General features: G+C 43.1%; 1 long non-coding RNA gene across 1 annotated transcript; it reads right to left on the bottom strand.

The window, feature by feature from the left end:
* LOC135511596 (uncharacterized) lies at positions 1 to 12,822 on the bottom strand. The gene is made up of 3 exons (XR_010451274.1): positions 12,706 to 12,822; positions 523 to 802; positions 1 to 424 (listed from the first exon to the last, which is right to left on the bottom strand). It is a non-coding gene; the product is annotated as an uncharacterized LOC135511596 (long non-coding RNA).
* Between the last annotated feature and the right edge of the window lie 7,190 nt (positions 12,823 to 20,012).

Raw genomic sequence — 20,012 nt, 5'->3', positions numbered from 1 at the left:
CTGTGTGTGTGTGTGTGTGTGTGATAGATATATATATATATATATATATATATATATATACATATATATGTGTGTTCTACTGGGTTCTTACTTCTACGTGTTCTACTAATATATATATACAAAAATCAAACTGTAATGCATCCCGATGTCTTTGCTTGCTGGTTCAGTAGGGGCCCCCAGAGACAACTGCAGGCCACCATCTTCTGGTAGACAGACCTCTCACTCTGAACAAGCAGGAGATGCTGCTGTTGATTCTTCAGCTTGGCTGATTTAACAGCTTCTGGCAGATTGGCAGATCTGAAGACCTAATAGTTGATCATCTGGCACTGCCAGTACAGGTCTGTCCTGGGCTTAGTGCTTAAGATGTGGGGTAGCAATTCTCTCCACAGATTCCTGAATGAAAACAGCCCAAATACACATACCTCTGAAAAATACAGAAATAATGTGAGCTCAATAAAAGTAGTGGCAATCATGTTGGAGGTCAATTAAATAATCAAAACGTGTTGTTTATGCTGTACATACCAAGTGTTGTCATCAATTCCTTGTGGAGACACCAGACTGCTGCTTTGTCACATGGGATGGCAGCAGCTTTCCACCAAAGTGTTTGTGTCCTGGGTGGCATCGTGGCAATACTATTGCATTATCCACTGCGTAGTTGTTGACGAAGTTCACCACTTGCTACAAGTCCTCATACTTCAGGTGTAACCTGTGCTTGCTTGGGCTAGCTCTCTTTTTGATGGGAGGCATTAGACCATTATCCTTGTATGACTGGTGGAGGAGAGTCAGGCGTGTTCTACTGATGCTGAAAGACAAATTCAAGATACAAATGTTTTTGCATTATTATACAATAGATAGCTGTAATCACCGTCAGACAGACCTGGCTAACTTGATGGGTCTTCAGCTAGCTAGCTAATAGTAAGCTTTAACTTGGGGTCTTGTGTTTTAGACATGTAGCTAGCTAAACAATGAACCATAATCCCAATCCATAGAGTACTAGCAAACTAATTTTCATAGCTAGCTAAAGTGAACCAAATAGGTTCAAGGCTATAACTTGCAATGCGAAATGGAATTGAGATAACATCACTACACACAAATCATACACGCAATGTTATCTAGCAAGCCAGCCATCTAACATCAACTAGCTGGCTAACAGCAAGCTTTAACTTACAATGAAAACAATTTTCTGGCATTAGAAACGTATATCTGAAACTGTAGCTAGACTCTTACATACATAGATGAATGCTTCATGGCAGGCTGCAATCCCTTTCATTAAATAAGACGTCCTGTATTGTTTCTGTTATGTTTGTACAGCTTGCTTGGCCCATTGTGTCAAGTCACTCTGGTTCACACTGACAGTGTGCAATAACATAAGAATCATCAGATCTTTCTCCTTCTCTGTTACAGATGCCATGGTTGCCCTTAGTTTTAAGATGTAATCCAAAGACAACCTTGTGTTCTCTTTTAGAATCAAACACCAGAATTCTATTAATCTCAAGGGCCTCCCGGGTGGCGCAGTGGTTAAGGGTGCTGTACTGAGGTGCCAGCTGTGCCACCAGAGACTCTGGGTTTGCGCCCAGGCTCTGTTGTAACTGGCCACGACCGGGAGGTCCGTGGGGCGACGAAAAATTGGCCTAGCGTCGTCCGGGTTAGGGAGGGCTTGGCCGGTAGGGATATCCTTGTCTTATCCTGTGGCGGGCCGGGCACAGGTGCACAGGGTTTCCTCCAACACATTGGTGCAGCTGGCTTCCGGGTTGGATGCGTGCTGTGTTAAGAAGCAGTGCGGCTTGGTTGGGTTGTGTATCGGAGGACACATGACTTTCAACCTTCGTCTCTCCCGAGCCTGTACGGGAGTTGTAGCGATGAGACAAGATAGTAGCTACTAAACAATTGGATACCAGGAAATTGGGGAGAAAAAGGGGTAAAATTAAAAAAAAATCAAAACCACGATTCCAATAACCTCCTCTGTCTAAATAACTGTAAAGTATGTCGCCATCAAAACGACTACCTCTACAATCGACCTGTTCCCTTCGTTCCTGCACCCAACCCGCAAAAAGTGTCATAGCACAAGGGTAACAAAGGGTTGAAGGGTGATCAAAACGTAGAACGATGTTCTCCACTACGTGAAGAACTAAAGTGAGAAAATTTTGAAAAAAAAGTGTAAAAGATAAGTCACAAGGACTAGATGAGGAATTACCAGGTCCACAGGAATTAACACCCTTAACAAGGACATTAAAATTCTAATCTTTCCCACTCTCACTCGAGACCCTATCCAGGGCCCGCGTGATCAAGAAAAAAGCCCATGGGCTTTGTATACAGACTCTGATACAAAGGTTGTGAAGAAAAAGGTCAAACACTTCGTTAAAGCCAAGCCCACTCAAAACCAGAAATGTCAAACTGCTTTCACCTTGAACAGAAATGGCACATCACGTCGTTGCGAACAACCACTCCACCCTATGGGGAATATGTCCACTAAACACGAATCTAAACACCCATACCTGGAAACAGTCCTGGAGGACTGCTTAACTTGTCATGCACTAATTGATTCGGGTGCAACAATATCGCTCATCTCTCAAACATTGTTCGATGATCTCAAAAGGGCTTTGAAACCAACTAAACATTGGTTAAGAGTGGAACGATGCGATACTACACTTCGAGGTGTCTCTCAGACTACCTCACCTCTCACATTGAGAGTCATGCTGAAACTACACTTCCAGGACGTATCGCTCGCTCACCCTGTGTATGTTACCAGCCTCGAATATGAAACCCTGCTACTTGGAGCAGACTTGATGGATCGGTTACTCCCACTGATGGATTGGTTACTCCCACTGATGGATTGGAAAACCAACCAGGTATGGTCACAGGCCACAGTGCCTTCTCCACTGACCACACTGTTTGTCCCTAATGCCAGCTGCAACGCAGTCATTCACAAGGGGTATCTGTCAAAAGCACCCCTTGGGAAAAAGATGTTTAGAAACCTCTTGGGGCAGAATCCAATCCAAGGAGATATTACGATATCTCGACAGAATCCATCAGCCAACCTGATTGACCATTTTTTTCATGAATTCGAGCCAGCTGTCTCTGTGTATGAGCAACTTCCCTCCTCCTTGTAGTCGTGCAATAAGGTAGTTGAGATTAACTTCTCTTGCCCTTCGGACACTTCCGCAAGCACTGCGGCAGTCTCAGCAAAATACCAGCCTTAGTAAAGTTGAACATTTACTTTGAGGCCTTTGACTCTACAGCTACAGTACTCAGCAGTCCATAGGCCATCCCTGTAGACTGCCCAGAACTAGTGACTTACAGCTGTAGACTTATCATATATAGTGCCTAAGCAACACACCAAGTAAGAAAACCCTAGACATGACTTTATAGACAATTCCAAGATATAGTCATTTAGCCAGGACATTGGATATAGATAGCATACAATCCAATTAGATGATTTTGGTGTGAGAACTATATTTTGTATATCTTTTGTTTATGCTTTCATTCCTTTTTGCTTCAGTTTCTTTGACACTTAGGAAATGATAGAGCCATAAACAAAGTCCCCTACAACCATCACTTAGTGCCACAACGCCGCTCATTGGGGAAGTAATGTAATTATATATATTGTGTGAGTCTGTGTGAGTTGTTAACATCTGCCTAAGTTACTGCACAGATCTTACAGTCTGGAAGACCAGACGACGGCTCCGGACCGGCGATCCCAAATCCGGACACCCACTGCCCATCCATATGGCGGCCTGCCCCACTGTCAGAGAGCCTACCAAGGTAAACCACCAGAGGGGGTTGACCGCAACGGCGATCACCAACCAGGACATCCCCTGGTATATATAATATATATAATTACATTATTATCCTTGTGGTACTTTGCAGCTTTCAGGAAACCTACCAAGGTAAATCACTAGAGGGGGCCCGCAATGGCAATCACCAACCAGGCATTCACTGCCCATCCTTGTGATGGACTGCTCCGCTTTCAGAGAGCCTACCAAGTTCAACCACCAGAGGGGAAATGCAATGATAATCTACAAACAGGACATGATCATTATTTTTATGTTGATTTGTAACTTGTAGGATAATCACAGGATCCAAACCACTGGGGGGAGGGCTGTCATGACATGGCCCTTTCTGGGTATAGATCGTGGCATCCCCCCCTCTCCTACACCCAGGTTCCGTTATCTCAGGTCGTACATTTCTGGAGGAGACTCTATCCCCCTGGCCATGCAGAAAGAGAGACACATATAGAGAACAAATTATTTCACATGGCGAACCCCTAAATCCCCAAAATGGAAATTTGATACACTTGTGCGAAGGTGGGAATGTTCAGTGGACACTTAAGAGATGGGTATGACGAGTGTGTTTCATTTGGTGACCTCAGAGAGGACAGGAAACACATAACTATATCTCTGAATATGTACATTTCTCAATTATGGGGTTTGCATCTAATTCTTGTATAAAATGAATGAGTAAAGATGAAACTATTTGTGAAATGATATAATGTGATGTTAAACCTTTAATGTGGAAGTATTGTATTCCCTTTAAAGTTTAAGTCATTGGCACGCCCCCGTGAGCACAGACATGATCTGGCGTCATAGACCTGCCTTTTCTATTGTTACGAATAAAAAACCCGCCTGAGCAAATCCTCTTCAGACCACGCGTACCTCGATGGACACCGAGGGGGCACAGGTTGAGGTTAGACCACAAAACCTCAGTATAAGCTAAGGTTGAAATGGTTGTTGAATACCTAACTATACCATGTGGAGAATTGGCTACACGGCTGGAAACTCTGAGACTATCGATCCCTATAGAATAAGAGCAAATCTTAGATAATAATAACTAGTCAGCAGCTAGAAATTAGGTCAACCTGGGATGTGAAGATCGACAACCGCCGAAACATCTATTCTATGAGAACATTTCTGAATGGTACTCTGTAATACCCATTCTAACCACGAAAGACTTTGATCTTCAGGGAATCAGAGAGAGAGCGACAATGATGAACAGACTCTCTAACAGAACGACTAACGATTCCAACAGAGATCACGACGACACACTGGGCGTAAATATATATTGATTGCAATTTTTCCTGATTGAGTGAGCGGTCATGTGCAAAGGATCAGCATTTCAATTAATATAATCATCAACTTTGTAGTGACTCCTTTTGTCTTTCCTGTCCTTTTCAGTCCACACCCACTTCCATTTGTCCACCAAGCCGTCATATCGGTTTAGCCCACTAGGGAACCTCCCCTATCATTTCCATGTATGTAACCATATCTACGGTTTGTGTGTTTATGCATTTCTGTGATTATTTAGTGAGTTAGTAAATAAATGAATAAGATAATTGGTGTATGGATTAGAGGTCGACCGATTAATCGGAATGGCCGATTAATTAGTGTAACGGCTTTCTTCTGTTGAAGGAGGAGCGGACCAAAATGCAGCGTGATGGTTATTCATGTTTATTGAATGAAAGTAGACTAGACGTGAAATAACTGAACATGAACAAAAACAACAGACGGAAACGTGAAAAAAACTATACAGCCTGTCTGGTGAAACTAAACACAGAGACAGGAACAATCACCCACGAAAACACTCAAAGAATATGGCTGCCTAAATATGGTTCCCAATCAGAGACAACGATAATCACCTGACTCTGATTGAGAACCGCCTCAGGCAGCTATAGACTATACTATACGCCCCACAAAAACCACAAGACAAAAACACACCACAATAACCCATGTCACACCCTGGCCTGACCAAATAAATGAAGATAAATATAATATATTTCAACCAGGGCGTGACAGAACCCCCCCCCACAATAGGGAGGGTCCGGGTGGGCGTCTGTCCATGGTGGCGGCTCTGGCTCCGGCGCGGGTCCCCACTCTATTAATGTCTTAGTCCCCCTTCCTCGCGTCCGAGGATAGTCCATCCTCGCCGCCGACCATGGCCTAGTAGTCCTCACCCGGAACCGCTCGGGACAGAGGGTCAGCTCGGGACAGAGGGTCAGCTCGGGACAGAGGGTCAGCTCGGGACAGAGGGGCAGCCCGGCACTGAGAGGCAGCCCGGCACTGAGAGGAAGCCCGGCACTGAGAGGAAGCCCGGCACTGAGAGGAAGCCCGGCACTGAGAGGAAGCCCGGCACTGAGAGGAAGCCCGGCACTGAGAGGAAGCTCAGCCAGGTAGTTGGATCCAGCAGATCCTGGCTGACTGGCGGATCTGGAAGAGTCTGGCTGACTGGCGGATCTGGAAGAGTCTGGCTGACTGGCGGATCTGGAAGAGTCTGGCTGACTGGCGGATCTGGAAGAGTCTGGCTTGACTGGCGGATCTGGAAGAGTCTGGCTGACTGGCAGATCTGGAAGAGTCTGGCTGACTGGCAGATCTGGCTGCTCCATGCTGACTTGCGGCTCTGGCTGCTCCATGTAGACTGACAGCTCTGGCGGCTTCTTGCAGACTGGCGGCTCTGGCTGCTCCATGTAGACTGACAGCTCTGGCGGCTTCTTGCAGACTGGCAGCTCTGGCTGCTCCATGCAGACTGGCAGCTCCTTGCAGGCTGACAGCTCCTTGCAGACTGACAGCTCTTTGCAGACTGACAGCTCCATGCAGACTGGCAGCTCCATGCAGACTGGCAGCTCCAGCTGCTCCATGAAGACTGACATCTCCGGCTGCTCCATGCAGACTGACATCTCCGGCTGCTCCATGCAGACTGACAGCTCGGGCTGCGCTAAACAGGCTGGAGACTCCAGCAGCGCTGTAGAGGAGGAAGGCTCTGGCTGCGCTAAACAGGCGGGAGACTCCGGCAGTGCAGGAGAGGAGAAAGGCTCCGGTAGCGCTGGAGAGGCGAGAGGCTCGGGCAGCGCAGGAGAGGAGAAAGGCTCCGGTAGCGCTGAACAGGCGGGAGACTCCGGCAGCGCAGGAGAGGAGAAAGGCTCCGGTAGCACTGGAGAGGCAGGAGGCTCCGGCAGTGCAGGAGAGGAGGAAGGCTCTGGCTGCGCTGGAAAGGCGAGGCGCACAGTAGGTCTGATGCGTGGTGCTGGCACTGGTGGTACTGGGCCGAGGACAAGCACAGGAAGCCTGGTGCGGGGAGCTGCCACCGGAGGGCTGGTGTGTGAAGGTGGCACAGGATGGGCTAGACCGTGAAGGCGTACTGGAGATCTTGAGAGCAGTGATGGCACAGGACGTGCAAGGCTAGGGATGTGCACAGGAGGCCTGGTGCGTGAGGCTGGCACCAACTTCACCAGCCGACTAACACGCACCTCAGGACGAGTATGGAGCGCTGACCCAGGTGCCATCAAATCCCTGACACGTTCCGTCGGGCGAATTCCATGCAAAAAGAACCAACACAGCAACTCCCTTATTTCTCTCTCCTCCAATTTCCCCATTAACTCCTTCACAGTCTCTGCTTCGCTTCAAGCCTTTCAAGCCTATCAACTCCCGAGATTCGGCTGGTGTAACCGATGTGAAATGGCTAGCTAGTTAGCGGGGTGCGCGCTAATAGCGTTTCAAACGTCACTCGCTCTGAGACTTGGAGTAGTTGTTCCCCTTGCTCTGCATGGGTAACGCTGCTTCGAGGGTGGCTGTTGTCGATGTGTTCCTGGTTTGAGCCCAGGTATCGGCGAGGAGAGGGATGGAAGCTATACTGTTACACTGGCAATACTAAAGTGCCTATAAGAACATCCAATATGAAATACAAATCGTATAGAGAGAAATAGTCCTATAATAACTACAACCTAAAACTTCTTACCTGGGAATATTGAAGACTCATGTTAAAAGGAACCACCAGCTTTCATATGTTCTCATGATCTGAGCAAGGAACTTAAACGTTAGCTTTCTTACATGGCACATATTGCACTTTTACTTTCTTCTCCAACACTTTGTTTTTGCATTATTTAAACCAAATTGAACATGTTTCATTATTTATTTGAGGCTAAATGGATTTTATTGATGATAATACAAGTTAAAATAAGTGTTCATTCAGTATTGTTGTAATTGTCACTATTACAAATAAATAAATATATATTTTTAAAATCGGCTGATTAATCGGTATAGGCTTTTTTGGTCCGCCAATAAATCGGTATCGGTGTTGAAAAATCATAATCGGTCGACCTCTAGTATGGATGATTCGTAGTAAAGGCTGGGTTCGTGCAGATAACCAACAATTTATGATGGTTGGAATGAGACTAACGTGAGGTAAAGAATAATTAATGAATTAGAAGACTAATTGATCAGATATTAAAATATATGAAGAGTTATATTAGGAAAATTATAACTTTGGAATCTGAATAATTTCCTTGATGCCCTGACTTCCTAGTTAATTACATTTACATGGTTAGTTTAATCACGTAATAATAATTACAGAGAATTGATTTGATATAATAAGTCTTCACTTTTAAGGATGCCAAAGACACGACACAAGGGAACAAGACAACATGATGATTGCTATGATATGAATGTTTTTTTTCTCCAAATGCTCTCTAGTGATAGGCTATAAAGGCCTGAGTAGGTGGGAAGAATTTAAGTGGCCTATATGTGAAAGAAGACTGGAAAATATCAAATGTTTTACAGCCTAAGACGCTGAAATTGTAAGCTCACAGTACTTTTATTTCCGTTCCACGCTCTCTCTTTTTCTCGCTCCCTTCCCTTTTCTGATTTATGTTGGCAACATGATATCATCACGTTGATTTATATTATCTCTTTATTCTCCCATAGAAAGTACAATGATTAAGGTTAATGAATTGGTTGAATGAAAGTTGAAGGAATATAGGCAACTAACAAGTTTGTAAAAAAGACAGACAAATAGGCAGGCTATGTACGCAAAGCCCACAATTATGCACCGTTCAATCATTATTTCCAGCTTGTTGTTGGACAATTATATCAAAATGAATTTATTAACTGAATCCCAAGGTGGAATGTACAAGAAATGTAGCTAGGCCAACTGAACATGTAGTCAATAAACTCAGAAAAATCAAGTGAATAAATGGACACACTTGCTTTGGCTCTACCGGTGCCCAGAGTGGATGGATGTTGTATTAAGGTTAGAAGACATTATAACACCCTGATTTTAGTGATTCGCCCACAAGTACAACTCACATGTGGGTTGCGTGCAGTACGACCGAACTGTAGGGTGCATGCCAGCAACTGTTAGCATTTTTCTTTTCATTGGAGAATTATGTGGAGAGTTGAATTAATTATCTTTTTAACATACTATAATAATGCCTAAATTACTTTATTTATTTATTTATTCATTCATTTATTTTCCAAATAGCACAGTGGAGTCTTGAGGTATTGTTCGTCTGAGGTAGACTTTAATGCAGGCAGTTCTAACAAAGTTTTTTCTGTGCAACCAGAAAAAGAAAAATCCTAGACCACCTTTACTCCGCATACAAAGCTCTCCCCCTCCCTCCATTTGGCAAATCTGATCATAATTCTATCCTCCTACAAGCAAAAACTAAAGCAGGAAGTACCCGTGACTCGCTCAATACGGAAGTGGTCAGATGACGCGGATGCTACACTACAGGAATGTTTTGCTAGCACAGACTGGAATATGTTCCAGGATACATCCAATGGCATTGAGAAGTACACCACCTCATTCATCGGCATCATCAATAAGTGCATCGATGACGTCGTCCCCACAGTGACTGTACGTACATATCCCAACTGTACGTACATATCCCAACCAGAAGCCATGGATTACAGGCAACATCCACATCAAGCTAAAGGCTAGCTAAATGCCTTTTATACTCGCTTCGAGGCAAGCAACACTGAAGCATGCACGAGAGCACCAGCTGTTCTGGATGACTGTGTGATAACGCTATCGGTAGTCGATGAGAACAAAACCTTTAAACAGGTCAACATTCACAAAGCCGCTGGGTCAGACGGATTACCAGAACGTGTACTCAAAGCATGCGCGGACCAAATGGCAAGTGTCTTCACTGACATTTTCAACCTCTCCCTGACAGAGTTTGTAATAACTACATGTTTCAAGCAGACCCCCATAGTCTCTGTGCCCAAGGATGCGAAGGTAACCTGCCTAAATGATACCGCCCCATGGCACTCACGTCGGTAGCCATGAATTGCTTTGAAAGGCTGGTCATGGCTCACATCAACAGCATCCTCCCGGACACCCTATATCCACTCCAATTCGCATACCGCCTCAACAGATCCACATATGATACAATCTCAATCGCACTCCACACTGTCCTTTGTGAGAATGCTGTTAATTGACCACAGCTCAGAGTTCAAAACCATAGTGCCTACAAAGCTCATCACTAAGCTAAGGACTCTGGGACTAAACACCTCCCTCTGCAACTGGATCCTGGACTTCCTGATGGGCCGCCCCCAGGTGGTAAGAGTAGGCAACAACACATTTGCCACGCTGAGCCTTAACACTGGTACCCCTCAGGGGTGAGTACTTATTCCCCTCCTGTACTCCCTGTTCACCCACGACTGTGTGGCCAAACACGACTCTAACACCATCATTAAGTTGCTGACGACACAACAGTGGTAGGCCTGCTCACCGACAATGATGAGACAGCCTATGGGGAGGAGGTCAGAGAACTGGCAGTGTGGTGCCAGGACAACAACCGCTCCGTCAATGTGAGTAAGACTTAGGAGCTGATCGTCGACTACAGGAAAAGGTGGGCCGAACAGGCCCCCATTAACATCGACGGGGCTGTAGTGTAGCGGATCGAGAGATTCAAGTTCCTTGGTGTCCAAATCAACAAACTATCATGGTCCAAATATACCAAGACAGTCATGAAGAGGGCACGACAAAACATTTTTCCCCTCAGGAGATTGAAAAGATTTGGCATGGGTCCCCAGATCCTCAAAATATTGTACAGCTGCACCATCAAGAGCACCATGGTTGCATTACCGCCTGGTATGGCATCTGCTCAGCATCTGACCGTAAGGCGTAATAGAGGGTAGTGCGATTAAGTTTACTGCCATCCAGGACATATATAATAGGCGGTGTCAGAGGAATGCTGGGGAGACACACAGGAGGCCTATTCCTTGGCCGAGGCACCGGATACACTGGGCCGTGGAGGTGCACTGGCCGTCTGGAGCGCAGAGCTGGCACCACCCGTTCTGGCTGGTTGCCCGGCAAATGCGGGACGCTGGCACCAAGCACACTGGCCTGTGAATGCTCAGCCGCGACACAGTGCGCATCACCCCATAGCACGGGTCCTGACCAGTCACATGCTCGCCACTGTAAGCACGGGGAGTTGGCTCAGGTCTCCAACCTGACTCAGCCACACTCCCTGTGTGCCCCCCAAAAATGTTTTTTGGGGCTGCCTCTCTGGCATCCTTGCCAGCCGTGTTCCCTCATAATGTTGCCGCCCCCCCTTAGCTGCCTCCAGTTCCTCCCGTGGATGGCGATACTCCCCAGCCTGCCTCTAGGGTCCCTTACCATCCAGGATCTCCTCCCATGTCCAGGAGTCCTCTTTACCACGCTGCTTGGTCCTTTGGTGGTGGGAAGTTCTGTCACGGCTGTTGAAGGATGAGGACCAAGGTGCAGCGTGGTGAGCGTACATTTTACTTTATTAAAGAAATGACACCAATGAACAAAACAAAGTGAAGCTTAAGGCTGTGTGCCATCAAACAAAGTTAACTTCCCACAAACACAGGTGGGAAAAGGGGTACCTAAGTATGGTTCCCAATCAGAAACAAAGATAGACAGCTGTCCCTGATTGAGGACCATACCCGGCCAAATCATAGAAAATCATAGAAACACAAAACATAGAATGCCCACACCAACTCACGCCATGACCAAACCAAAATAGAGACATAAAAAGGATCTCTAAGGTCAGGGCGTGACATCAGCGCATGTGACAAATAAAGTTGGATTTGATTTGAAGTGATTTTATGTAGTTTTTCACTTGTTATTGACCTTGAGAGGACTAACCTATTCCTTTCCTTTGGCAAAAAATAAGGAAACTAAATGTAGGCCTATCACGCTGGCCAGGACAAATGATCAATGTATACCAGTGGCGGTCAGTGCCGTTTCAGATGAGGAAGGACACTTTTTTTTCATGGATGTGGCCTTATTTTTATTACAGCATTGACTGTCATTCATATTCCATTCACCCAGTTAAATGTAACAGTGATAGGTTTAGGCTACTACATGACACTTGAATTTTCCCTAAACCCATCATGAAGTTGCTACAACCTAGCCTATGAATGAAAGTTTACAACGAAGGTGCACACAGGTTGAGAGACAAATTTGATGTGACAGACAGTGACATTTAATATCGCCTTGCACTCTTGCCTGCATCCAGCTGACAGTGGGTGTAATCATTAGTCCAACAATTGCAAACTGGAGTTTCTATTGGACAAATTCAGGTATGTTTATCCCCGTTTGCTTCTGTTTAAGAAACGTTTTTCAACAGAATTGGCGGAATGAATACACCCCTGATCACGCGTTAACACAGCTCACAGTTTCATTGCATCCATGTTGTATTCCTTCTCGCAATCTACGTTATGCGCTCTCCTCCTTTCACCTCTACCCTTCAATGCACAAGACCTGTGCAGCTGCATGTGAAAAATATTTCCAAGCCAAACCGCTACACACAGCCTACATCGTTGTCACCATATTAGCTAAAGTAACGTCATAGTCAGCATAGTTAATATAACTAACGCGTTAGTAAACCCGCTACAAACATGCCGTAAGGTAAGCAGTTTCACCGGCGGGCCCAGTCGCAAAAAATTAGTAAAACCAAAAGCTTACCTTGACTTGGAAGAGTACCAGTGTTGTGTGGCATAGTCATAGCCAGCTAGCTAACCTAGCATCCCTCTGTTTGAGCAGGGTGTTTCAGTAGGCTAAACAAGCTAGCTGTATTTACTAGCTAAGTAAGTGAAAATGAAAATGAAAAAAAAATGACGAAATCTCTCTCGAGCTTCATGCTGCAAGAGCTCTGATAGGTTGGTGGTCGTCCTCCGGGAATTTGTCATACTTACTGTGTAAGTCTATGGAAGGAGGTGAGAACTATGGGCCTCCTAGATTTGTATTGATGTCAGTGTACTCAGAGGACAGAAGCTTGCTGTTCCCTCGGCAACACCATAGTGCTGCCCTATAGAGTGCTGTTGAGGTTAATGTAGACCTTCTTTGCAAAATAGTGTGTTTTAATCAATTATTTGGTGACGTGATTATATTTACTATAGTTTTATCTAAAAATGATAACTTAATAAAAAAAAAAAATGTTTTACGAAATTCCTGGAGGATGGTCCTCCCCTTCCACGTCTGAGGAGTCTCCGCTGATGTATACTTTAGAAGTGTCTCACAAGGCACAACCAGTCTTAGACAGTAATTAATAATACTTACTATATTTACTTCACAAACACGAATTACTATACTAAACATTACTATACTAAACAAAAATATAGATGCAACATGCAACAAATTTCAACAGTTTTACAGTGTTACAGTTCATATATCAGGAAATCAATCAATTAAAATACATTCATTAGGCCCTAATCTATGGATTTCATATGACTGGGCAGGAGGCGCAGCCATGGGAGGGCATAGGCCCACCCACTTGGGAGCGAGGCCCAGCCAATCAGAATGGGTTTTTCCCCACAAAAGAGCTTTATTACAGACAGTTTTGTCAGCTGTCCAGGTGGCTCGTCTCAGATGGTCCCGCAGGTGAAGAAGCTAGATGTGGAGGTCCTTGGCTGGCGTGTTTAGCCGTGGTCTGCGGTTGTGAGGCCAGTTGGATGTACTGACAAATTCTTTAAAATGATGTTGGAGGTGGCTTATGGTAGAGAAATTACAATTAGTTTCTCTGGTGAACATTCTTGCATTCAGCATGCCAATTGCACGCTCCCTCAAAACTTGAGACATCTGTGGTATTGTGTTATGTGACAAAACTGCACATTTTAGAATGCCTTTTATAGTGCCCTGTACAAGGTGCACCTGTGTAATGATAATACTTTTTAATCAGCTTCTTGACATGCCACACCTGTCAGGTGGATTGATTATCTTGGCAAAAGAGAAATGCTTACTAACAAGGTGATCAACAAATTTTATGTACAAAATGTAAGAGAAATATGCGTTTTGTGCATCTGTTAAATTTCTGGGATCTTTTATGTCATCTCATGAAACATGGGATCAACACATTATATGCTGGGTTTATATTTTTGTTCAGTAAAGTTGACTGCACATAGCATGGACACATATTACCGATATTCACTCCGCAGAGGATGGGGATGGGTATGGGAGCTGAACATGTAGCAAACCAGACCCCTTTACTGTCAGAGAGTATACATAAGTAAAAAATAAAATATGTTTCTCATTAAGTCAGATTCAAGTCTGGCCAAGACTACTAATATTTATTTTCTTTGTATTGCATAGAGACATAGCCACTGACCAATAATCTGCATTAAGGAGAATGGCCACTACCGAGGCACCAATAAGGTCGCACTCTCAACTATGTAAAAGCACAGGACAGATTAATGCTGGAATTATCAAAGGGGAAGGATTTATTCTTCTGTCCTTTTATTGTTGTTTTGTTTTTGTGGGAGGAGGATTGGAGGACAACTGGAGGTCTGCTTAGAGTTAGTATGGATAAGTATTTCAAAATGTTGGTAAGGTTAGTGATACATATCTTAATGGTCCCGGACAGTCATTCGGATTCCCATCTAAAACAGCCTTTTGAGTGACTAAAATATTACCCCTAATGTTTTTTTGAGGATAGAAATGCCCAAAATGTTTTAAAAATAACTTTTTCTCTCACAGCTAACTACCAGGTCGTTTGAAAAGACAGGCTGAGTGGGCGGGGAGCTTATATTCATGAGCTTGCCTTGACTGCCAGCTCTTTGAAGTGCCTATGTCAAGAAATTTAGATGCAGTGCTGCAGTAAAATCCTCTCGAGCAAGTTTGGTTATACACAAAGCAACTCAAACAACAATGAATTTGCATCAGTAGCTAGGTTTCCAACCAATTGGCGACATAATTTCAAGCGAACATTATAAAATCTGTACAAAGAAAATATGCAAATATCCCCACCAGTGGTATGTTTCCACCAAATTGACTTGTTGCGGATAAAAATCAATGCGTGATGACATAGTGCACACAAAATGTAATTTTTCGCTTACGTTTTCATATACTGAATAAAGATCTAAAGTTTAATGTGTTTCAATCACATTTTCAACTCTACTGATAGTTTTGTCACCAAAACCGTTGCATTAAATAGCAAATATGTGTCACGCCCTGGCCTTAGTAATTTGTGTTTTCTTTATTATTTTTGGTCAGGCCAGGGTGTGACATGGGTGAATTATGTGTTGGTTTTGTCTAGGTTTTTTTTGTAGGTTATGGGATTGTGGTTAGTGGAGTTGTCTAGAAAAGTCTATGGTTGCCTGGAGTGGTTCTCAATCAGAGGCAGGTGTTTATCGTTGTCTCTGATTGGGAACCATATTTAGGCAGCCATATTCTTTGAGTGTTTCGTGGGTGATTGTTCCGGTCTCTGTTTGCACCAGATAGGGCTGGTTTGGTTTTTCACGGTACGTTTTTGTATTGTTTGTTATTATCTTTATTAAATATGTATAAAGATAACCACGTAACAATATGCCTACTATGGTCTTGGCACCTGCGCTCTAACCAACATCTTGCAGATTCAGTGTAGGTAGTCGGTGCGAGTAGGCTAGTCTACATGATGAGACTATTGTGGATAAGAGCGAGATTATGTTAATTTGTCAAGCACTAGTCAAGTATCTAGCATCATGTCACCAGAATAAGACCATTGATATTTATTGGAAAGGAGCATCAAGATCACCTTGCACTTTCACTACCCTGTGAAATTCATTATAATTTCTTTCATCTGTAGCATAATAAACTGCATGCTTTCCCGGGTCATAGTGGGAGGACCACACAGCATGTCATCGTTTACTTCAATATGATGGTTATTAAATCAATATTTGCCCATAAAAACATTTCCATCACCATTTCTCATGTAATACATTTTCCAGACAATAAAAGTCCCACCATATTGAACAAACAAATTATCTGTCTGCATTTAGAAAATTGTATTGAAACTTTATTTTTCCATCACAGCTGTTATTTATTTTTTATATTGTATGACTTTAATTGCATAAGAAGTGTATTTTGAGATGTGATTCACAGCAGCACTGACGAACTACATCAGAGTTTTGAATAACCCTTTCCCCCTTTAGTTCCATGCTGGCTGAAGACCTAGCTGGACAGTAACTAGCTAACACCAGACACATATTAAAGGGGAAACATTTAACTATCTTTGCCATAGATTAATATTGTAAACTTGTAATTATATTTGCTGACAAAATCTTGGCACCAGAAGAGTAGCTATCTAGCTATATAAACCATGCCCCTCTGCAATCATACCTTCGCCGTTGTTGGTTACAAAGCAGTAATTATTTAAATTAGATAAGAGAATATCATGTTACCATTGGTGTATTAAAATTATAGTTATGGTGATGTCACCCTATTTCCTTATTAATCCCGCCTCCTGAATATAATTGTTTGACACGGGGGAGGGGACCAGTAACTTCATAATCAAACATCAATGTCGACGCAACAGTCATTATTCACACTTCAGTCATCGTACTTTAATCAGATTTCATCCAAATATCATAATGTTACATGAAAAAACATGATTTTGACTGTTCATGACCTTTAATAAATTGTTTATGATTTTTATAATAGAATATGTAATGAACATAAATGTTATTTGAAATTAGGCTTTTACAAACTTAATATGATGAACAGGAATGACATTTACTCTTACAGGTGACCAGAAATAATTATCTGAAAGCCACACCCCAAATAGGCCACGCCCCCTGATAGTAACCTATGGATTACATTTTAGAAAAGACCAAATGATGGTTAAAAAAATCTACTTATGTTTAAATTAACCCATGTTTTGGTAATCCAAACAACCCAACATGTTAGGCTAGTTACACAACCCAACTGGCTTGGTCAAAATTACCCTCTGTGTGTTCCGTCCAGTATTTACCCAGCGTTGGGTTACCAAATAAGCCAAATTGGATTGTTTTTAGCCCAGCATTTTGTGTGTGTGCATGTACAGAGAGCTGTCAGAGAGGAGTACTTACTTGTTTCTTATGAATCAGCTATTGTGTTTGTGTGTTCCTATTTGTCTGTGTATGCATGTGTGATTGTCTATATGTGTACTCGTGTTTGTTTACCAGGTGAATGCACTTTCATTCTCTGACAGCCTCTTGAGCCTCGAGCAAATATTTACAGTAATCAGAGTAATCCACCTCTACTCTCACTGCTACTCACACCACCTTCATTATCTCTCCTTCCCTCTAAAGATGATCTTTATCTCTCTCTCTCTTGCTCTCTCTTTCTCTATCTGTCTCTCTCTCTCCCTTGATCCTTCCCTCTGCTCATTTCATTATTTTTCTGAATTGCCTTCTTTCCTCCACTCATGCTTTTCTTTACTCATGATATCTACCTAGCAAGCGCTACACAAAAAAAGGCTCTTGAGGTATTCTTTGTCAGGAGTGAGGGTGATATGGGTAACAATTCTCCAGGAAGGGTTATTTACTGCCCAGGAAGGGTTCTTCACCGCTGTGATAGTTTTGAAGAACCATCTTGTCCTTTACTTCTCCACCATGTTTTCCTTTATGCCATGAAATGTTTCTCTGTTAAATAGTTCCTGTAATTCTATGGTACACTACAGGCTACTGGTTGAAGTGAAAGTAGGTTAAACATCAGGTTACAAAAAGCATGGGAAAATAAAGAACTGCTCTGTTAAGAGGTTCCAGTGCATTTCACAGTAACTTAATGAAAGTAAGTGGCCTGGAAGTTGCTTTGAAGTTTGCTTTACCTAACTGGCAACTATCTGTCTGTAAGTTATTGTAAAATGCACAGTAACTTAATAGCCAGTAACTGCTGGTAACTTACCTGCAACTAGCTGCTAGTAACTTACCATACCTTCACCTAACTTTCTGATTACAAGATAGCTCAACATTAGTTGACCACTACAGAGCATTCTTTGTTGTGAGCACACTTGGGACTCACTTGGCCTCAACCTCTTTGTTGGCAGCAAACTGACCTTCCTGCCACACCATCAGGTCAGTGAGTATGACATAGATCAGCCACAGTAAGCTACTGTGAATTTTACAATAATTTCTTGCAGCATATTATTCAAAAATAAACATGAACTTCCTGGAGACCAACTGCCATTAAGTTAATGACAAATGCACAGTAAAACCTCTTAACAGTGCAGCTCTTGGTTGTCACAAGCTCTTACAAAGACTGTAGAACTGGGAGTGGAGAAATGATGTGCTCAACCATCATCCTTTTCTTTTTGTTTGTGTGGCTCTCCGGCAGACTAGAAGCTTTGTTGTATATTGCTGTCTTTCACAGTTCAGAAAGTGCATTGTTTATTTTGTACACAAAAAATGGAAATAGGAAAAAAAAGACATTGCACCAGCATCTAAACCTAGATCTATAACACTATCCCCAATAAACCCATCACCCCTTCTCACTACTTTGGCCCTAACAGATCCTACACAAGGCTGTTGGCCTGGGATGCTGGAACACCTTCTCTCAAACCCCCTGTTGTTCTTCTGCACTAAAATCTCTGACACCAAAATACATACAGTTGAAGTCAGAAGTTTACATACACCTTAGCCAAATACAATTCCTGACATTTAATCATAGTAAAGAATTCCCTGTCTTAGGTCAGTTAGGACCACCAATTTATAAAAACAAATGTGAAATGTCAGAATAATAGTAGAGAGGATGATTTATTTCAGCTTTTATTTCTTTCATCACATTCCCAGTGGGTCAGAAGTTTACATACACTCAATTAGTATTTGGTAGCATTGCCTTTAAATTGTTTAACTTGGGTAAAACATTTGGGCAGCCTTCTACAAGCTTCCCACAATAAGTTGGGTGAATTTTGGCCCATTCCTCCTAACAGAGATGGTGTAACTGAATCAGGTTTGTAGGCCTCCTTGCTCGCACATGCTTTTTGAGTTCTGCCCTCAACATTTTCTATAGGATTGAGGTCAGGGCTTTGTGATGGCCACTCCAATATCTTCCTTAAGCAATTTTGCCACAACTTTGGAAGTATGCTTGGGGTCAATGTCCATTTGGAAGACACATTTGCGACCAAGCTTTAACTTCCTAACTGATGTCTTGAGATGTTGCTTCAATATATCCACATAATTTTCCTCCCTCATGATGCCATCTATTTGTGAAGTGCACCAGTCCATCCTGCAGCAAAGTACCCCCACAACATGATGCTGCCACCCCTGTGTGTCACGTTTGAGATGGTGTTCTTTGGCTTGCAAGCCTCCCCCTTTTTCCTCCAAACATAACGATGGTCAAAAACAGTTCTATTTTTGTTTCATCAGACCAGAGGACATTTCTCTAAAAAGTACAATCTTTGTGCAGTTGCAAACCGTAGTCTGGCTTTTTTTATGGTGGTTTTGGAGCAGTGGCTTCTTCCTTGCTGTGCGGCCTTTCAGGCTATGTCAATGTAGGACTTGTTTTACTGTGGATATAGATACTTATGAACCTGTTTCCTCCAGCATCTTCACAAGGTCCTTCGCTTTTGTTCTGGGATTGATTTGCACCTTTCGCATCAAAGTACGTTCATCTCAAATAGACAGACCACATCTCCTTCCTGAGCAGTATGACGGCTTCGTGGTCCCATGGTGTTTATACTTGTGTACTATTGTTTGTACAGATTAACGTGGTACCTTCAGGCGTTTGAAAATTGCTCCCAAGGATGAACCAGACTTGTGGAGGTGTACACATTTTTTTCTGAGGTCTTGGTTGATTTCTTTAGATTTTCCCATGATGTCAAGCAAAGAGGCACTGAGTTTGAAGGTAGGTCTTGAAATACATCCACGGGTACACTTCCAATTGAATAACATTATGTCAATTAGCCTATCAGAAGCTTCTAAAGCCATGACATAATTTTCTGGAATTTTCCAAGCTGTTTAAAGGCACAGTCAACTTAGTGTATGTAATCTTCTGACCCACTGGAATTGTGATACAGGGAGTTATAAGTGAAATAATCTGTC

Source organism: Oncorhynchus masou, chromosome 24 (genome assembly GCF_036934945.1).
Source record: "Oncorhynchus masou masou isolate Uvic2021 chromosome 24, UVic_Omas_1.1, whole genome shotgun sequence".
NCBI classification, from domain to species: domain Eukaryota; kingdom Metazoa; phylum Chordata; class Actinopteri; order Salmoniformes; family Salmonidae; genus Oncorhynchus; species Oncorhynchus masou.
The sequence above is the reverse complement of the archived record's forward strand: the minus strand, read 5'-3'. Positions and strand labels throughout refer to the sequence as shown.